At 44.7% G+C, this 18,503-nt stretch overlaps 1 protein-coding gene across 5 annotated transcripts in view; it reads left to right on the plus strand.

Annotated features, from left to right (window-relative positions):
* LOC308314803 (transcription factor SOX-6-like) overlaps positions 1-18,503 on the plus strand; it is a 161,584-nt gene that overhangs the window by 7,570 nt on the left and 135,511 nt on the right. For 4 of the 5 annotated variants that reach the window (XR_013963988.1, XR_013963989.1, XM_080762506.1 and 1 more), the window contains exon 2: positions 17,803-17,873. The gene's annotated coding sequence lies outside the window, so the exon portion shown is untranslated. Of the gene's footprint in view, positions 1-15,342; positions 15,393-17,802; positions 17,874-18,503 lie in introns of those variants that run through there. The other variant, XM_080762507.1, reaches the window with a different exon arrangement.

Consider the following 18,503-nt stretch of genomic DNA (forward strand, 5'->3'; position numbering starts at 1 on the left):
GGCCCCCCATGATATATATTTTTTAGTTTTGGGGAAAAGTCATGATTAAATATTAAAGAGCTCAAGTTACCATGTATTGCTGTATGTAGGCCTACTTCAATATATTTTGATGAGAAATAGTTTTTATGGAATATTTTACATTGGTGTAAATGGTGTAACTAGTGTTCTAGGGTTAAGATAAGAGCAGAATACTCGCCTTGCGGAGTCCTCAAGAGTAAAAAAAGAAAAAAAGAAATAAAGAAATCCATCTAAGTAACAAATCCTCATGTGTTGCATGTAAAATAGATTAAGCATCACTGTTTCTATCCACTGCCATACTACCCGTCTGGAAGTCCCATTGACAGAACTTTATTGGTGTGCTTTTAAGAGATGGAATCATCGTAAAAAAAAAAGTAAAAAAAGAGTAGTAGGCATGTTAACATAGACAAGCTCTGGGAGAATTCTCTCCCAAGATTTAAGTCTCTGCTGCCGCTGGCGCTGATGCACAGTAAAATCCAGAGTCCAAATCGACACTCGTGATTTCACATAAATTGGATCGGTATATAAACGTGCTGCGGTCGGTCGCGTTCTCTCTGGGGTCCGAGCCTCCAAGCGGAGAAGCAGACTTTTGAGGGTATTGCTGACATGAGTGGGCTGACCAGGTGACTGACACTTGTGCTTGCATGTGCATTGCCGCCCTGCCTGTCAGTCAGCATTGACTGACGCCCCATGAGCAACCAAAAATACCCAATCTACAAGCTCAAAACGTGTCGCACTGCGACACGTTTTGATCTTGTAGATCGGCAATTTTTGGTGCTCCAAGTAGCAGCTGCAGTAGCAGCAGTAACAGCAGCAACAGTAGGCGCATGCAGCAGATGCTTTGGCTATTAGCTCTAAACCTGATGATTTTACAGAGGAAGGGAAATGACATGCGAGCAAGCCTGCATGTCCAGGAGTTATACTGTTGCTTCCTCCCTGCCTCTTCTTCCTATACCCCCCTCTCTCTATCTCTCTCTCCCCCCCTTTCTCCAAGTCCGTTGTACTTTACTGTCCAGTGCATTGCTGCAAATGTGGGGTGTTACTGTCCCCGTGAGTACTGTGTGTCAGACGTATACATACATGTGCTCATGGCACTCTTTGAAAGTCAATGTTTTCCATCCTCATACCCATACAAATGTGTGCACTTATTGCACTCTGTCTGTCTGCTCTCTCTCACTTCCTTTCACGTTATTGCTGTTTTGTTTGCTGTTGCTAAATGAATCAAAGATTGCAAAAAACAAACATTCATCTTAAGTGATATTCATGATTCAGTGTTAATTCAATTATTCTAATCATGTTATAAATCTATTGAAATTTTACTTGATGACAGACATAGGTATCTCACTTCCTCAGATCACACTTCCTCTTAATTTGTTTTGTGATATTCATGATTTAGTTGCGAACGCAGTGATTGCGAACGCAGTGATTGCGAATGCAGTGAGCACTTACTATGAGACCTAGCAGATCATGTCTGTGTGTGTGTGTCCCCTTTGTGCCCATATATGGAGCTGAGTGATTTGTTTGTCATTGATAAAAACACACTCCATATTTGGACGTATAGCTGCTTTGGGGACTCCTTATATGGTTATGGCTGAGTCATGGTGAATTGTTATTGCAATTTACGATCTGCGTTCGCTTCCCGCGTTTGCGCGTCTTACTCGTGTTAACTCTATTTAAATTTTACTTGGTAATATATGGTATTGAAGGCTGTAGCACAGGGACCTAGAGTGTGAAGGAACAATGCAAGATATAATGGAGTGGACCTAATTAATATCTCGGGGAGGAAAATATGAACACTCTTCGTGGTGATATTATATTGCAATACGAGACAGACTATAGATGTCGACTGGGATTTTGGATATCATAATGTCATAACATGAATGTTTGTTTGTGAGCTTGTAGAAAATGTGTAGAAAATATTTTGAAAAGTTAAAAAGAAAATGTATACTATCGCCACAATAAACAATATCTACTGTATATTGAGGTACAAAATATTGTGATATTTGATTTTGTCCTTATATTGCCCAGCCGTAACCCTTCGACCAAAACAGAAGGATACATGGAAATGAACACCTTTCATTCCCTTAGTTCTCTGTGTCAAACAGGTAGATGAAATATTGCCTTTCTTCCTTGACTACAAGGAGGTGAAAGGAGCCATGCAAATCTGTGTATCAAATGACAAAACATTGTGTCTCTTGACACACCGCAACCCGTAGCTTATGACATCGTACACCCATGCAGCAGAAAGGATTGACACAGACAAGCATGACAAAAGGGCTGGATAAGATCGGTGTTGATATTTGCCAACCTGTGTGGTATTGTCTGTTGATGGAACAAAACCACACAGGTATGTGTGTCACTGGAGATGTGCCCATGGAGCTTATTTGGCTAGTACAGGTGTTGGGCAACTTTAATGATGGAAAGGGCCACTATATGTCCACACTCACTCCAGAGGGCCACATTGCATATAGGCCTACTGTCGGGCAGAAATCTCAACAAAACAAAAAGTAGCAAAAATAGCAGATCTAAGCCCAAAACTTGACTTTCTACCTCACCTCGGAGTGACATTGGCAGCACCTCACCCTGCATGCACATTTCTGTTGTAGACAAGGTGTCAAAATCACACCAACCAAGCTGCCTTTGTTTTAAACTAGACCGGTGCCCGGCTGTAGTGCACTGACTCCGTAACAATGGAAGTTGGAGATCCATGCCCCACCCGTTGTACCCGTGTCAGAGTACCCGTTCCACCCATCTGTCTGTGTCCCTTTTATGCCCATATATGGACATTTCTGTATCTTTATCCTTTATCCTTCTGTATCCTTTATAGAGTTCTGTGTCACGCATGCCCAAATATGGAGTGTTTTGATGTCAGAACAGGCCAGCTCCATATATGGAACATGGGCAGGGACCCTGTCCAGAGCCCGGGCAGAGGCCTTTTGTGGCGTTTCTGGACAACCGGGCACTGCACTCCCTGGGGGTGTGGAACGTGTGTGTCGAATTTGAAGTTGGTGGGGCGAACAGTTCTTGAGTTACGTGCATTACAGCTGTACACACAGACAGGCAGAATTTGCCCAGTCAACATTTTAATCCAAGCTACGCACCTGACATGCATCCATACGCACGCACACACACACACACACACACACACACACACACACACACACACACACACACACACACACACACACACACACACACACACACACACACACACACACACACACACTCACTGTTGGAAAGGCCAAACCATATAGGCTGCCTTGCCAACAGGCATGTGCAGAGGGCCTTTGATTGGACTGATTGTCAGTGATTGAGACTGCATTACAGGCACCTGTGCTGTTAATTATAATTTAGTAGGTTCACCTTGCTCTGCAGAGAGAGTTCAGTTTCAGTTTGTGTTTGACAGAGCAACACCTCCTTTTGACTGTGCGACGATATGTAAGTGTATTTTGTCCATGTTATCACAGTACATAGGCTTACATGTAACAGTTTGATGGTCAACCTAAGGCAGCCTATACAGTCCTCCTAGTTTCAACACACACACACACACACACACACACACACACACACACACACACACACACACACACTCCACTCAGAAGTTTGCATGGCATGCATAAGGCAGGCAGGCACACAACGACATCCAGTCATCATCCACTGCATGGGCAAAACATACAGTGATTTTTATGTTCCGTTTTACATTGTGGTGTTTCCCCTGCCCTGCTCCTCCTCCTCCTCGTCCTCTGCCTCCTCTTTTATGAAAGAAGTGTCTCCCTCCCGCTAAAGCCCGCCACGTGCGGCCGCTCTCCACTGGTATAGCGGTCTCGGGGAGGGAACGGGGCGAGGCAACGGGAGTGGAGGGCAGGGAGGGCTTTCCAAAACAGCCCCTGTGGTTCGCCCAGCGAGCAGCGAGGCCCTCGGCGGGGGTGGCCCCACCCACCACCACGCCAAAAAAAACAGATGATCCCATTGGTCGGTGGCCAGCCGTCTTGACGCAGGGCGTTGCCATGGTTTCCCAATGGCCGGAGAGAGAGGAGCCTCTAATCAAGCACCCGTTGTCATTATGGGGTGGCGGTGAGGCGTACGGGCTTGTGGAGAGAGAGAGAGAGGGAGAGATCCATGTCATCCATGTTTTGCCTGTTTGCTTGTTTTTCCTTGTCTTGTTTAAATTATTTGTTCTGATTCTGAATATGTATAATACTGTGGCAATATAAGAATGCTTGTCATGCCAATAAAGTATATTAGAGAGAGAGAGAGAGAGAGAGAGAGAGAGAGGATCAGCATTTGAGCCACGGACCACCATTTGATGACATTTAGCCTCTCAGACCCAGAACTAAAGAATATGTTGTGGTACCATATACCATAGAATTAACAATGCTATACAATCTACATTCTCTAATTGTGTAGACTTCTTGTAAATTAAGTAATGCAGATTTTTAACTACAATAATTTAACTCTTGAGAGTTGAGGTTTCGTTTTACGCTCTCAAGGGTCCATTTGGTTACCAACTCTCCATCATTTAGCATGGGGACCACCTGGAACCCCCTCAAGGACCACTGGTTGAGGACCACTGCCCCAATGCATTTACACAGTAACAAACAGTGAATATACAATCCACTGTGTGATGAGTCACTATACCCGGAGGGCTGCCCAAAGCACCGTACAATTCCCTATTCAATTTCTTTCTCCACTTTGCCTTTTTTATTTATGCCTCAGCCAAATGTGCTTTATGACGTTTGTAGTCAGAGCAGCGTGTCTGTCTGTACATTTATTTAGTCAACTAAAATATATTTTGGCGGGCCTTGATGCCATCATAATAACTGATTTGACACTTTCTGAAAATAGCCGATCTACAAGTTACGCGCTGCGACGCGCTGTGAGCTTGTACATCTGCTATTGTCAGCATGCAACCAAGTGTAAAATGACGTATACTGGATCTCTTGTCCACTAGTCCCTTCCTAACATTTTAGTCTAGTTTTTGAGCGGTGGGCACACCATCTCCAACATGTAGCTGTCTGTCTGTCTGTCTGTCTGTCTGTCTGTCTGTCTGAAGCTGAGTTTTTAGTGTCACACCTTTTAGTTTCCATTTAGTTTCCGTCAGTGAAAAAATGGTAGTCGACGAACGTTTTTTGTCATAGTATTAGTCGTCGAAATCAACAGGGATCAATAAAGGTTTCATATCCTGTGTCCAGCCAACCAGAACCCCCCACCCCCCGGCGGCTTTGACGAGGCACGACTTGTGGCTCATAATGTTACCACTTACAAGTGAGGATGACAGACAGCTATAGGGTATATTGGGTGGGCTCTTCAAGACATTACCCCCCTACCCACACCCTCATGTGCGTCCGTGTGTGTGAGTCCGTGTGCGTCTGTGTGTGCGTCCGCGTGCGTCCGTGTGTGTGTGGCTAATCTTGGATATCGCTGGACAGATCAGTGTCAAAGCTTTTGTGCATGCTGCAGTAGGCCATGGAGGACACAACGACACTCCAATTCGTTTTTTAACTGGCCTCGTGATGGTGCAATACCTAGATTTTCTGAAAACCTTTTCAAGATGGCATATTTAGGACCCCGAAGAAGTTATCTGTCCCAAACGTTGGTCTCTTCTCTGTGTCCGCAATAAACCTTTGGCATTGGCAGCTACGATTTGTCCTTTTGGCTGTGGCACATCACAAGGTGCTGTGCATGATCTGTGATGTCTGTGTATGATCTCACTAGTCCTGTGATAATGAGCAAGCATTATCAACAGGGTTTTGATATTCCAAACGGTTTGCCTGTAATAAGTGTACAGATTTAGTGGGCCTATTATGTCTTATATATTTCATGAACAAAACATCAAGTCAACCCCAAACTGGAATAGTATATTGAGGGACCTCTGTCACTTTCGCCCATACCAGAAATGTTGTGCCTTACGCCCTACAAACGCTGTTGCTCCCACTCCGCTTCCATGACCATTGTTATGTTGGTGATTGATGACGAAAGGTTAATTCTCTGCATGTTGTGGTTAGGATAAGAACACTGTAATGAATGATTAGTGATTGAGGGCCTTGGTCTTATATTCTGCCGTGGCAACTGCTGTGGGTCATTAATATACAGATAAAGCATATTATTTATTAGCTCAGCCTGCAGTCAGCTAAATGCTTAAAATGTATAACTGTAATGTGTAAGGCTGCTCGATGACCAGCTGACTGGACTGAGTGACAACTCGGGTTTCGTGTTGGTAATCCAACACACCGTCCTGGAACACACCATGACGGATTGCTGCGTTCCAGCGCTCTGACATTTGTACTGTATAGCCTTCACATGCACACAGACAGACAGACAGACAGACAGACAGATAGACAGACACAGACAGTTGGACATATAAACTGATGGACTCACCAGAAACATGCCACGCACGCATGCACAGATTGCACACACGCACTCACACATGCAAGTGTTGGGAAAATTCAGCTACATGTAACTGAGCTACGTATACGTAGCTGAGCTACATTCATATTTGTGTACTCAAGTAGCTCAGCTACTTTTTGGGGCTTTTTTGTAGCTTGTATCTATAAAAACAAGCTACAATTTATTTTGGGGAAAATTCATAATATATAGCTTATATATTATTTTATTTTCTATTATTTTTTTCATAAAAAACCCAACAGGCATGCACACACGTAGGCTACACATGCATCAGGTAACACAATGACATGTTCTTATAAATACTGAAGGAACAACACTGGAAAATCAATTTTAACAAATTGTTAAAACATGCACACGCGCATGCACACACACACACACACGCACACAGAAACCCCACTGCTACTGTTGCATCTTACGTGTGTGTGTGTGTGTGTGTGTGTGTGTGTGTGTGTGTGTGTGTGTGTGTGTGTGTGTGTGTGTGTGTGTGTGTGTGTGTGTGTGTGTGTGTGTGTGTGTGTGTGTGTGTGTGTGTGTGTGTGTGTGTGTGTGCGTGCGTGCGTGTGCATGTGCAGTGTATCCCATCTGAAGAGAATTACAGGCACGTCATGTCACCCACCTGTTGTGCTTTTTCACACGGTTGTTAATGCTAACCTCATGTCACCATGGGCCCCGCACTGCTGCCCAAAATGTGCAAAAAAGCATTTTTAACTCTGAAATATGACGGGCCTAAGAACAGCTAAACAGCTCACCCATATACAACCAGACTGCTATAGGCAGCTAATCGGTCTTAGCTTGTAGTCAGCTGAACCAAAATAAAATGTCAACCTCAGTGTGTCAATTATCGTTCAGTCTGTACAGTTACATTTAAGTGTCTAGTAGTATAGTGTTACCCCAGTTGATATAGTAATCAAGTGAAAATAGCTTCTGCAGGCTGTTTTACTTTTTAATTTATATTTGTCATGTATGCTAATTATTTTTGTTTTGCCACCATTATTTATTCATTATGTATTTATTAATTCCATTCTCAACACAATGAACACTTATGTACAGTATGTTGTAGTATAGCCTACTACTGTATGTGCAGAAACACAAGACCTCGTTAAATGTATTGTAGTGTTTTAAGTGTTTCCATTTGTTAATGTCGGGTCTGGGGGGAATCCATTATTCTTGCTATTTGTTGTAAGATAAAGTATATAGGGCTTAAGTGTTTTCTTGCTTATTTATTTACAAATCGAATGTGTTTAGGAGTGCAGGAGTGACCTATGTCGTAGGAGAGGATAATTTGCTGGCTCAGCGTTATACTGCTCATTCTCAGGGAGCTTATGCCATGTACCACAACCCCCCCCTCCCAGTCCCCCCCCCATTAATATGGGAAATCTACTACATAGTCTGGGCCTGTGATGTCAATTGTTATTGCTGGAGGCATGCTATAGGAAAAATCTCATTTGCTTTTTGTACAGCGCTAGTGAAAAGAAGCTTATGTCATAAAGACACTATTGTGGCAGCTATAGGCTAGAGGCCTGCGCAGTGTGAGTGTGCGTGCGTGCGTGCGTGCGTGTGTGCGTGCGTGCGTGTGTGCGTGCCTGCGTGCATAGTGTGTGCGTGTGTGTGCGTGCATAGTGCGTGCCTGCATGCATATGTGTTAACACTGCCACAACTGCACCACACACCGACCGCTAACTTCATGTGTGTTTTCCTTGCATTGGTTTCGTGGCGGCTTTCAGGGAACAATGGTGTCTGCCTGTTTGTCGGTGCTGTGAAGGGTGTTAAGCACCGACCCTTTTGTGAGAGAGATTTATGAATGAGACTGGCCCTATTGTGACTGCCATAAATGATTACATGTTCCCCTTCACCTTTGATTTCACACTATGCTCTCTGCTGTTGGGAAACTCCAGTGGTCGAATAATGTAACAAAGTGCATGTGTTAAAGCAGTGTTGATTTCGTGGAGTATGACGAAAAGATGTTCGTCGACTACCTTTTTTCACTGACGAGAAAACTAAATGGAAACTAAATGAAAACTAAGCTATGATAACTAAAACTAAGACTGAATATATTGACAATTGACAACTGCTTCTACTTTTGGTACTTTGAAGTATTTTGATGCCAAACTCTTTCTAACAAATGACGTCATGATGACGTCCTCCGGTGACGTGTAGGACGTTCAGGACTAGGCCAGATCTCAGCCCATATGGGGATGATCATACGTCATTTCCAGGACGTCTTCACCAGCTGAAATAATACATCTTATTCTGGGACAGATCTGACTTTAGTTATGATATGACTTAAGTTGATCTGGCCTCAATCGTACTCTCTCTATACGTCCGTCTTAGTGGGCAGAATTTATGTTGGTTGAAATCAGGTGATATTCTGGGTTTGGCCCCAATCGAGACGTCACTAATTCGTCCAGGTCCTGACCGTGCTTGATGGGATTGATTGATATTTTTTTTGACAAATGAACATTAACAGCCAGTTAGGACAGCTCCCTCTTTTTGTAGCATTTTTGCCACTTAATTAATAAAATAATATATATATATATATATATATATATATATATATATATATATATATAGTATTTGTATTTGTTCTTGCTTACTATTGAAAATAACACCATGATCAGTTAACATAAATGAAGCACATTTATTAAAAAGAAAAGAAAAGAAAAAAACATTGTAACATTCCAATGGCCTGGCAGCGTGCGTCCACCGTTAACATTTGGTTTCTCTGTGTTTCCTGCAGTGTGGCGGTCGGTAGATTTGTGCCCCGTACCCTAAATCATTCCCCTCTCTCGTAGATTACTCCCCTGCTGCAGCAGTGCAGCGCGCACGGCCTGACGGCCTGTCGTTCTCTCTCTGGTGCTCAGCGCTCACTGTTCCCCTCGCTCTCTCTCTCTCCATCTCCCCCAGCGGACTCATTTACATTTATGCACACAGCAATTAATTACATGCCCGGCGTCGACCCTGTAAATTAAAAGGGAGTGCAGGGGTTGCCCCTCGTTAATTGGCCCTGACAGGGGAAGTCTTGTTCAGGGGTCGTGAGTGACAGGGCTGACATCAGCCGCCAGGGTCGTGCATTCATTTATGCAGGAAAAGAACACAGCTATAGAGAAAAAAGAAAGAAAGAAAGAAAGAAAGCTAATGAAACAATTAAAATGGATGGAGGCCGATCAAATCCAAAAACAATCAACATTTATCCATGGGCTTCTGATGGAAATGAACATCTAAATTATATTACCTTGTCGGTGGTATTACTTTTTTTGCAGAGCTTACTTCCTTATCCAGAGTGACTTTACAAATGAGAGCAGCTATAAAATAAGCTTTACAGATTCCTTAACTGGCTACTGGCTGCCGCAGCATGCAACAAATCAATAGCAAGGGTCAAAGCCACGTTGCTCTGACAATAGACCCCAGTGTTCCTTGGTTGAAACTCCGCCTTCGTCACTGTAGGCCATCTACAACCATATGTTTTGCTCTTTATTTTAAAGCCTGCTGTGCATTGTTGAGTTTTGGGATCTTTCTGAGGACCTCTCCTCTCCTCTCCTCTCCTCTCCTCTCCTATCCTATCCTATCCTCTCCTCTCCTCTCCTCTCCTCTCCTCTCCTCTCCTCTCCTCTCCTCTCCTCTCCTCTCCTCTCCTCCAATCTCCTATCCGCTCATTGCAATTATTTTCTTTTCTGTCACGCAGTGTTTGTGCATACCTCTTTGGCCCAACAAAAGAGACAAGTAAAAAGAGAGAGAGAGAGAGAGATCCCATTCATGTCTGCCTGCCTGCCTGCCTGCCTTTGACATTCACCACTTGTTTTTACAACTTTATATATATTTTTTTCTTTTCCAAGGCGCTCTGTTTGCACAACGTAACAGCCTTTGTCTCAGAAAGACGCGGGACAATGACGAACCGCACAATGTAATCTCCTCCTTAAGGGGTTAGCCAGTCAGCCAGCCAGCCAACTGGCGTGGTAGGGAAGGAGCGATGTGCCGGTGCATGCCCTGGTTCTCCCCTCCCCTCCAACCTCCTTTACTTGGGCAATATTTCATGTTCACCGTGACTCGCAGAGAATGCGTGTTGTCACTTAAGCCTCTGTAATGGTTTACCCGGGCCCTTTGTGCAGCCATGCAGGACAAAAAAGCGTTTCACTTGGGGGCAAACATCCCCCTCCTATAGTTCTACCAGCTTGTTAAAGGGAGGTGTGCTGCTGTGTTTCGCCCACCCATGATCATTATGGTTGATCCTACTGAGCCTGGACTGAGGTGTCAACGTTAAAGTGAAAACGTTGAAGTCTGAGCTCTAAGTCATGGCATTGAAACCTGCATGTTACTGCACACAGTGCACAGTCCCTCTAAAATAAAATAATCCCCCAGAACGGCGATGTTTACTGTTCATGTGCAGGGAAGCTGGAAGTACATTCACTAACAATGCCGAGGACAACGCTCCACGCGTCCCAAACTCTTCTCCCTTCTGCCTCCAAAACTATAGAACGCACTTCCCATTGCAATCAGATCTGCAGACTCACTCCCAATCTTCCACCTACGCATATAGTTTCATTATATTCCACTGTTAGGTTATCTTATAGCTTAAGCTTACGTATATGATTCTTGATGACTATTTTTGAGTGGTGCAACCACTCCAAGGAACAGCAATGTCCGTCCTAACCTATGTGACTATGTCCTAACCTATGTGACTATGTTTAGAGTACCAGTAGGGGCAAAAGTGGCGCTGTTGTGCCAGAAACAGAGAGAGAGAGAGATAGTGTTGCACTGTTGCCTGCTAATTACAGAGAGAGAGAGAGAGAGAGACAGAGAGAGAGAGGCAGGGGGAGAGGGGAGAGGCGAGTTGCACCACTCAGTTCACACGGGTGTGATTTTTATGTATTTGATGTATTATCATGTTTTGTTCTTGCTTACTGTAAATCGCTCTGGAAGAGCGTCTGCTAAATGCCTACATTGTAAATTGTGGCTCACCGTGTTCTTCTGTTGCACCGTAGAGCGAGGCTTTGTGTAGAGGTCTTAACTCATTAACTGCCTGAATTATTTCGCCCCCCCCTGTTCTCCCTTTGCCAAGGTCTTTGCCATGCAGGGTCTTCTCAATTCAATTCAATACAATCAAAACAAAATTCATGTACAATTGTACTCATGTTTTCAAAATCTCTGTGGGTGATTGTAATTTGTAATGTGTGGGAAGTATGTGTGTCTGATACAGTGGACAGATGGTTAGGAAGTGTAGCTCAGTTTCCACTTAATTTTGTGTGCATAGTCTGTCTTCTCTATAGGGAGAGAGATGACCTGCCACTGCATCCTGTCTCATGCATCGTCCCAAGAAAAACCCATCTCCTTTAGTTCCATCATCACTGTCCTTGACCAGGTGTTCTTTGGTCTGCCCCTCTTTCTTTTCCCATTTGGAGTCCATCTCAAGGCAACTTTGTACACAGTTGATCACCGTAATCAATTGATTGAAAAAAAGGCGTGATAAGGCGTTATCGGCAGGGAGCCGGGAGGTACGTACAAAAATAGGCGTCAAAAGGCGCAATTGTCGATAAATGAGACTGAGTTCAAAGCATACCTTCATTGAATGCTTCAGTATTTAAATTTTAGTATTTGCTTTTTATTGGAGTAAATTAACATTCAGTTTTAGTTGAGTAAATGTTAGTTGAGTAATATACGAGGAGCATCTATACTTTGACTCAAAGTATATATGTACTCTGTCCAGCAGTGCATGCCTCAAACATCCAGTAAGAGACCAGCAGCAACCCCAGAAAACTAAGCAGTGAGCAATCAGTCAGTCAGGTCTCTGTGTGAGTCAACACGTGCTCATCATAAGCTCATCATTTATGGGTCAACTGACCCCCATTCGGGCTTAATTGTCCGTATGAAGAGTTGGAACTGGAGCCATGCAGGTCTCCCATACAGTGCAGACATGGACAGTGGCAGCAGCACTGCAGCTCCATGCAGCCCTAGTCTAAGCTCACTGAGGGGAGCGCCAGGGCTTCATAGAGTTCCATTGTTCTCCCTTCCGCGATGGCACACAAGTGGCATAGACAGCTGCGGTGAGGACGACCACATTTTGGGGCTGCTCATGTCTTTGGGGCGTGAATGCATTCGTGGTGACATTGCAGGTGCAGGCTGTGTGCACAGAGGATATAAAGTGTCTTCTTGCGGTGTGCACAGTTGTCTTGCCTTTTCTCTCTTTTTCCCCCTGCAGATTCATTTTGGGATATATCTATTACAATATATCTATTACAATATGTAACGAGAGGTACATCTGTATTTAACATTAAAACGACAGCTATTTATTTTTAATAACACAGATCACCAAGTTCTGCAGTATGGAAAGAATGACCACATAGCTGTCAGTGTCTCGAAATAAAACTATCCTACGGGGGGCACGGTTCCGCAGTTGGAAGTGCTGTCGCCTCACAGAAGGTCCTGGGTTCCATTCATGCTGCAGACGCTGTGGGCGCTGAGGGCTGTGTTCTCTCCTCCGCGTCCTCAGTGCCCATACCCGAGGTGGGGTTGGCGAAAGGGCCTTTCTGTGTGGAGTTTGCATGTTCTCCCCGTAGGTACCCTCACAAAAAACATGCAGTAATGGCCTGGTCTCTAAACTGCCTCCCCCTGGCTAACCGGGGAGCCTGGTGGAGGGGAAAGGAACTGGTTGGAATAACATGTTCCTTCCACGCGCAACGTCCAACCGGGGAAACTACCCCCCCTCCCCCCCCCCCGTCAGGTGAAAAGAAGCGCCTTGGACTCCTCATGCATTGAAAGAAGCATGAGGTCAGTCCAGTGACCTCATGAACACGTTTGAGAACTATATACTGACCTAGAAAGAAAACACAACACGACACAGTTGTGCAACAAGCAGCAGAGAGGTCGTATAACAACGGAGCATGTTTCCCCCGGCCCTTCGGGAGAGCGTGTAACTGTCAAGCTATATGAGTCCACCTACCACCAGCTCTCTCTGTCCAAACAGGTGCTCCGGCCGTGCTGCCGTCCGCCTGCCTGCCTGCTGGAGCGAGCGAGCGTTAGTTAGTTCAACATGTGCCGTTTTACAGCTGCAAGGGAGCCAGGCCAAAAAGGTAGCTAGTGTTTCCTGCAGTTGTCAGGAGGGAGGAGGAGGCTGCAACAAGTTTATAGCCTGACCTTCTCTTCTGCATCTCCTCTGTCAGAGCCGGACAGGAGCTGTAATACCACTATATAGGCCTGCACATGTGTGTGTGTGTGTGTGTGTGTGTGTGTGTGTGTGTGTGTGTGTGTGTGTGTGTGTGTGTGTGTGTGTGTGTACGTACGTACGTGTACAGTGCAGTACAGTACAGTACAGTATTGTATGTTCACTATTTTGGTCAGTGAGTGAGAGTGATAGGATATACAAACATTTTGAATAAGATTGACACTGAGAATTGTACTGTGTAGTGCAGTGTACACAGTATGTGTGTGTGTGTGTGTGTGTGTGTGTGTGTGTGTGTGTGTGTGTGTGTGCATGACAGATAGACACATAGCCAGAGAGAATGTGTGCATTGCATGGTTGCATTTCTTTGCATATGACCATCTATATCTGTCGTGTGTGTGTGTGTGTGTGTGTGTGTGTGTGTGTGTGTGTGTGTGTGTGTGTGTGCACGCGCGTGTGCGCGCGTGTGCGTGTGTGTCCTGTCATCGAGTGAGGCCAAGGCCAGCTGTGGCTGACAGAGGCTGGAAGGGCTCCAGTCTTTTCAGTAACTCAATGATGTTACTCCCTCTGTGTGTGTGTGTGTGTGTGTGTGTGTGTGTGTGTGTGTGTGTGTGTGTGTGTGTGTGTGTGTGTGTGTGTGTGTGTGTGTGTGTGTGTGTGTGTGTGTGTGTGTGTGTGTGTGTGTGTGTGTGTGTGTGTGTGTGTGTGCGTGTGTGCGTGCGTGCGTGCATGTGTGCGTGTGGCAGCAGAAGGCCTTTCATTGTATCTCCTCCACTGTGGCGGCTTGTATCTTATCGCTCTGCTATCCTCTCTTCGAAAATGTATGAACCTAAATTCTCAATTCAATGCTTTGGCATTTGGCATCACCTATGGTCATGAGGTGTGGGTCATGACCAAAATTAGGTCCTGGAATTAGGTCGCGAATACAAGCGGCCAAAATGAGTTTTCTGGCATATCCCTTACAGATAGGGTGAGAAGTCACGCGAGAAATACTCGGAGAAGAGTCGCTGAGAAGAGTCGGGCATCTGGTTAGGATGCCTCTTGGGCGTCTCCCTAGGGAGGTCCTCGAGGCACGTCCCACTGGGAGGAGACCCCGGGGCAGACCAATGATGAGATGGAGGGATTTCACCCTACACACTGGCCTTGGAACGCCACGGAATCCCCCAGGGGGAAGTTACTAATGTTGCTCTGGAGAGGGAAGTCTGGAGCTCTCTGGAGGAGCTGTTGCCCCCGCGACCCGACTATGGATAAGCGGTTGAAGATGAATGGATGGATGCTTTTGCATGGCTCAGGCAAGCAGAGACTGAGGTTCGATCTGTCCATTCATGAGAGGCCTGCAAGTGTAGGGAGTTTGTCACCTATAGTGTACAGCATGACACACACACACACACACACGCACGCACACGCATGCGCACACAAAGCACCTCGTGTTTTACGATGTGCCATACCCATTAGAGAGAGAGAGAGAGAGAGAGAGAGAGTACAGGTGTGTGTACAGGTGTAGAAATGTGTATAGTGTATGTGTAGGCCTACTATGGGGTTACTGTCCCATACAGAATGTCAGCGTGCGTCTCTCACTCACATCCAGCTGTCTGTCTCTCTGATTACCCAGCGTGCTCCAGGTGTCAGGGTGCAGCCATCTGCAGATGAGTGGCATTCAGGGAAGTGTCTGTCGAGTGGCAGAAGAGGAGAGGAGAGGAGAGGAGAGGGGTGGAGAGGAGAGGAGAGGAGAGGAGAGGAGAGGAGAGGAGAGGAGAGGAGAGGAGAGGAGAGGAGAGGAGAGGAACTAGAAAAAATGTCCAATCCTGCAAACTTTGTAAGCCAATCTTAGCCAATGGGGATGGAATATGGGGAAGTAGACAGGTTTGTATTGAGCACATGACTGTAGACATAGTGTATACCAATTTGCGTGATGTATCGATAAAATTTGTATGAGTAATATAAAGAAATGTGTTTAGCAAGAAATCGGCCTCATGGTGGCACTGTAACAGGAAGTTGTGGGGCAGAGGTTTGTCGTTGGCATCCAGGGAGAGTGTGCACAGTTTGGCATTGACCGGGCCAATGGTGCCGGAGATTAGCTGTACACAGACGGACACACGGACGGAGTGCAAAACATAATCTCCCCATGCCTTCGGCACAGGGTTCACCAACATGTCCATACACGGACAAATGTGTCCATGGCAAAGACTTGGTCTTGTCCGTGACAAGTTGTATAGATTTTCTGTTCTACACACGATTATAATGTTCAAATTTTATACCCACTTACTGAATGTCAAGTTTCCAGGTTTTCTCCAGAATTATTTATTATTACATCACATTAGGAGTCCACTATTAATCAAATGTTTTATTTGCAAGGACCCCTGTAAGTCCAACCAAAAGTCCAACTATGCAAACACTCTCAGAGTTACAGACCTGTTATTCATATCTATTTATGCGTTTCTGGTAATATAATGTCCACTCATTGTGTATGTCCGTGGCAAATTTTTTTTTTTGACAAAAATGTCCACCACAAGCCAACATGGTGATGACTGATGACCCCTAGCGCTGCGGCCTGGTGGAGACAATTACTGGTTCTGCAGAGAGAGAGAGAGAGCTGGAACGTGTTCAGACGGGTCAGCGAGAGACGAGGAGTGCGAGTGATGCTCAAGGGATTCCTACACAGTGACATCCTGAGTGTGACAGTTTACATTTGTACTGTATTCTCTCAGAGATACAGATGAACACAAAGGTTTTACTCTCAGAGTTACAGATGAACACAGGGGTTTACTCTCAGAGTTACAGATGGACACAGTGTTTTACTCTCAAAGTTACAGATGCTCATTTTTCGGTGGGTTTGTTTGGGTGGGTTAATTTTATTTGTTCACTTCTGTTTTCCACTTCCATCTCTTGTAGGGCAATTTATGGGGGGGAAAAATAAAATAAAAAATGCTTTTGTGCTTTCAGTAGTGTGTATATCGGGCCACACCGGGTTTTGAGTTGTTCTTCGCAGAATTACGCAAATTATATGTAATTGACCCCAATCTCAAAATATGTTGTTCCAGGAACCCACCAGAAGCAAAGATAAAGTTAAAAACGTTTTCACGATTTTTCAAAAAATAGCAGATCTACAAGCTCATAGCGCAGCACGCTATGAGCTATTTTTCAACAGCTAAAGTTTAAATGAATAGTTAATAGTGGTTAAAAGCTGCCCCATGCGTTCCCGTCCAAAATGTGTTAAGTCAGAAAAGTCGGGTTCATCTAGTTAAAACGTATAAGTTAAAACGTATAAGAGCAATAATTTGACCTGCAAAACTTTGACCTGCACAAAGTGAGTCAGGTAAAAAAACTTCTTGAGACAAAATGCTTCTGAAACAAATGTGTTTTTAACAAGCTCTTAAAGCCGTTAACTGACTACCGGTTAGGTATACATTAGAGGGACAGAGGAAGCTTCTTTCATTACGACCTCTCCTCATATCCTGTTTAGGACATGGTTACCTTCAAAGCTTTAAGCCAGCCAAATGTACAATTCTACCCCTTTGACATGCGTTTGTGCGTGCTTGTGTGCGTGTGTGTGTGTGTTTGTGTTTATGCGTGCGTGACAGTGTGTGTGTGCATGTGTATCTGACCCCAGGTCAGCAGTCATGGCCAAGGAAAGCAGATTTTCCCACCTGATGCGACCAATACAACAAATTCTTTTCAATTCATTTACTTTCTTCTCTTCTCTCAAAACCTGATTGGGATTCTGAGAGCGAACGAACGAGCTCTCTCTCTGTGCGTTGCTGACGCCAGTCAGTGCTAACTGTATTAGGACGGGATCGTAACCACTTTATTCCACTTCAAAGCTATACCGTGCAAGCATTTCACATCTCAACGTTTGTTGAAGTTTGCGTGGCTGCATGTGTTTGTGGTTGTTTGCACGACGAAAGAGCCCCGTGAGAGCATCTACTGTTCCTCCTGTTAAGAGGGTTTTTCACAGACAGGAGAACTGTTGTATCCTTGACACGCACTTCAGAAAGGAGGAGTGGGTTTATAGGCCGGGCAATGCTGCGGATCATTTCACACTGAATATATTTAATACTTTGTTTTCTCAAAAATTGTTTAGTACTCACCAGATATCGATGTAATAAAGTGTGTATTGTGTAAGCTATAATTGCATATAACCCTAATGCCGCATATTTATATCACACTAGAAGAATCCTAACAATAAATCATAATGGTTTCTTTTGTTTTTCTTTTCTTTTTTGAAGGTGCCGTTCATGCATTCTAAACTCATCGACAAGTGAGAAGAGGGTGTTGGAGTTGAAGTCTCTACATTTCTGTAAGTGACTCTTTATTTCTCTATATTTCTGTAAGTGACTCTTGGTGCGCAAGTAAACGCAACACTATCAGTATCCCTCTCACCACTTCTTTTATCTTATCTAGACAGTTGTGTATTATGAACATCAGTCCTTTCAAGATGTCGGTCAATGTTTTGTCAGTGTCTGAAACAAGATAGTAGACTATAGTTATACGTTGGCTGTAGCAGGCCATGCATTAGACGTAAATGAAAAGTAATTCCCCTGTTCATGAAAAAGAAGAAGTTCACATGGGTTAACAAATTTGTTAAAATGGATTTTCCGGTGTTGTTCCTTCAGTGTTCATAAGAACATGCCATTGTGTTGCGTGCGTGCGTGCGTGCGTGCGTGCGTGCGTGCGTGCGTGCGTGCGCTCGTGTGTGCGTTGTCAACTTGTCACGGTCCAGGTTAACAAAACTGTACTTGACTTTGTGCGTGTCGGTTCACCAACTCTCCCACCCAGTACCGCCGGTACACACACAAACACAGAAAGCTTTTGATTGGTCCATTCCGTAGCAGCTAGCGCTGCAGTGCAGACCTCCACTGTATTCTGTCCCGTACACGCTCCTCAATAGTAAGCTTTCACTGGCCTGATGAAAGGCCTCCTGTCTTTA

Source organism: Protomyctophum bolini, assembly GCF_963924005.1.
Source record: "Protomyctophum bolini genome assembly, chromosome: 4".
NCBI lineage: Eukaryota > Metazoa > Chordata > Actinopteri > Myctophiformes > Myctophidae > Protomyctophum > Protomyctophum bolini.